Below are 3,376 nucleotides of genomic sequence, written 5' to 3' on the forward strand. Positions count from 1 at the left end.
AGGTTCCCGTGCTATGCAAAGAACATGTGAGTACAACATTACTGAAGTTTAGAGATAGGAAAGTCCACCGAACACTTCTGCTTTCACATAAGCGTGCAGCCAGCAATAAGATAGGAACAGCAAATCCAATCACTGTGATATTTAAAATATGCACAGTCTTAATTCTTTCTCAATGATCCTAGTATTTTTTCTAGCTGTATCTTTATATCTCATACTGTTATTTATCAGTTTTGTTCCCCTGACCTTCAAGTGTTTTTATATGGGAATAAAATGTATTGAAGACACTTAGTATGCAGTTGACAAAGAGGAATTTGGTGTAATTATGATCAGTGATTATTTTTATACTTTAAATGCCAAAGCTTTACTACTGTGGAAAAGAAAAAAACACAACTCTTTTAATAAAAAGATTTACAAACCAGGCATGTAGTTAAGTGATTCTCTTTGCTACCATGGAATCTAGGATGAAGATTATTATTCTGAGCTGGAGTAACATTGCCTTGAAACAAGATGGAACAAACATCTCAATGAAGCACGAAGTAAACCTCAAGAGAATCTTTGTAGAGCAGTTTGCTAATTAAAGGCTTCCAGCTGCACCCCCTGCCCCAGTGTTGCACAGAGACACTGAGTATGTATGCCACGCTGCAGAAGGCAGGGGCTTGCTTTGCGCAAATAAGTGGAGGAGAGGAAGGGAGGAGGGAAAAAAAAATGTTCCCCACTGTGGATATCAGCTGAGGTGGAGATGGTCCTCGATCCAGCCTGGTGCTTCAATGGCTAGAATTGAATATGATTGCGGTGTTTGAGTTGCCAAAATTCACGAGGCCGCCCACACCCGTGAAGCTCAATGTGTTCAGTGATTAACTACGCTTGGACTCGGTGACACCCCCACCATTCCAAATGGGTGCTGGGTCTGTGTGACCCTGCTCCGTGCCTTGCCCCTGAGGCAGACCACAGTTCACCCCTTTCTGCAATGGGGCAAAACTTACCTGTAACCATCTCAAGGGTTTACAGAGGGGCTATCACACCTCTCTTTCAACTCTTCCATCTCCATTTGCAGAACTGGGGCTGCTCAAGTGCTAGTGAACGTGGCCTTGGGCACTGCTGCACGAATGGCACAGAAATCCTTCCCTTACCTCTGCACAAAGTGTCACAAAACAGAGGGGACAGACAGCACCAGGGTCTGTGTCCATGTGTTACAGGCAAAGACCGCTTACAGCTCGGCTGTGCTTCTGCCTTGTGGGGTGGCGAGGGAGGTAAATGAAATTCTCGAAAGCTGTTTTCTTAAACCCAAACCAGTCTTGATTACGATGACCGAGGTTAGCAATAAGTCCCCTGAGCTTGTGCTGCCAACGCTGCAAAAAATCTGTACAGCATTTGCAAATACGGAACATGAAAGGTTCTGTCACGATTCCTCAGGCCCCATTCCTCTCTCAAGGCCTGCATTACTCAAGTCAATGGATTTCTCTGGATTGAATAAAGCATAGCTTGAAAACAGAATTTGGCTCCTTGACATGAGAAACACACATGGCAGTTGTTTTCACAGATTGCTATCTATAGAGCAACCAAAACATTTGCAAATAGTAAACCAGCAGAAATGGGTTTTATCCCACCAGTGTTCAAGAGCCAAATGAGTACTTAAAATACGTGTGAACTGAAAATGGCACAGACAGAGACACAGAAGAATGCTTTCCTGATAAACTGCAGGTCTGTTAATTTGACCTTCCCAACTGAGGGTTATGCATTGGTTTTCACAAATTGCAAAGATCACTACTTAGTCACTTTGTCTGTAAGTAATTCACACACAGGAATCGCCCAACTGAGCAGGAGTCACAGTCCATCTCATCTCCTTGCTCTAACACCAAATCACTTGTAGCACAACAAACACCTCTCCCTCCCACAGTAAGCATTATGAGATAAACCCATTTAAACAGTGCATTTGCCTAAGCCCTCTGTAGAGGTTTGTTTGTACCTTAAAGCATGAGGGTTGACATTGCTGACAAGTCCTGTTTAACGTTTACTAGTGCAGTGCTGGGTATTCTGTCATTCAGCTAAAGCTTTTATTTTCAGTTACAGTTGAAAACCACTAGCAGAGCACAGCACAAAGCCAATAGAAATCCATGAGATGCAAAGCATCAACCACGCGTCTTTCCTTTTAGAAACAACAAATGGAGCCAAGGTTTTTGAAGGTTTCCCATGCTTCATCCCGGCTGTAGTGCAGAAAGTGGCAACACAACAGCATCCGGACCTTAAAACACAGGCTCTGTTCATATCCACAGTTGACCTGAGTGCAAAGATCACCTGATGTCCAACCTTCAAGGCAGGGATGAAGGGAACACCTGCCCCTGTTAGCAGGGTGCTTTCACATGCCCCACGCTCCCAGACAAGGCTACAACAAGCCCAGTGGCATTTAAGCCCTTTGGCTGTTTGTTTCCAGAAAAGGAGGTGCATCTCCGTGTTGAGATTCAGTTAGAGCACAGGAACAACCAGAGTCAGGACTCTGTTCCAGCAAGGATCAGAGTGGCTAAAGGAAAAAAAGAATAATATAAAAATCCTCTGCTGCTGACTGTGAAGGCTGAGAATGATTCCTCCCTCCTCTCCGGTTCCTTGCAGCGGTTTGGGAGCTGTTCTCATTTGAGGCCAGCACAGGACCTGCCAGGGGCAAGGCACCATATGGTGACAGTGCAAAACTGCCTGTCAGCAGCCTGCTCTTCAAAAACATCAACTGAGGGGAACAGACATATCCCCGCTGTGAGAAGAGACATGCCCTTCCCTATGGGAAACAGATACTGAGCAGAGCTATCCGGTTCACTTTTCATCATTGCAACTATCAAAGGGAGAAGTCATTCATTCAGCTCGCAGGCGCTCAGATCCCTCCTAAGGAACCCTTGCAGTCCAACACAGCCCTTTCTTACAAGGAACCATGCCTTTGGCCCTCTGCACTGGGGGAGGGCTCACAGCTCTTCAGCATGATTGTCAGCAGGGACCTGTTACCAGCAAGGACTGGGTCCCCCGCTTTAGGGCACCTCTCAGCACCTTAAAAAGAGCAGCTCCTGACCCAGCCTTCACGGAGCAGCGGTTGGAGCCCTCACTTCCAGACCTGTGTAATCCTACGAGGACATCCTGCCCAAAACAGGAACCAGTCAAGCGCCAGGCTTCATGCCCTGCTGGTTTCTCTCCAAGGAAAGGCTTCAGGCTAGCTGAAATTGTCACTGCAGCCTGGGTGACAAGTGCATTCCTGTGAGGTCACCTCACACCTGGAACTACTCCAGAGCTTTTCATCAGCCTTCAGCCAGACAAGTGAGGCAGGGTAGTCAAAGACACTTTGCTTGGGATGATTCCCCAATTCTCTATGACTCCTGTACGTCCTTTACCCTTACCA

General features: G+C 46.2%; 1 protein-coding gene across 1 annotated transcript in view; it reads left to right on the forward strand.

Moving 5' to 3' along the window:
• The window catches only part of FN1 (fibronectin 1), a gene marked incomplete at its 5' end in the record, with an annotated part of 53,052 nt that extends 52,633 nt beyond the window's left edge, over positions 1-419 (forward strand). Inside the window, 1 exon segment of the mRNA XM_009873439.1 lies at positions 3-419.
• Between the last annotated feature and the right edge of the window lie 2,957 nt (positions 420-3,376).

This window comes from Apaloderma vittatum, unplaced genomic scaffold, assembly GCF_000703405.1.
Source record: "Apaloderma vittatum isolate BGI_N311 unplaced genomic scaffold, ASM70340v1 scaffold13827, whole genome shotgun sequence".
Taxonomy (NCBI): Eukaryota; Metazoa; Chordata; class Aves; order Trogoniformes; family Trogonidae; genus Apaloderma; species Apaloderma vittatum.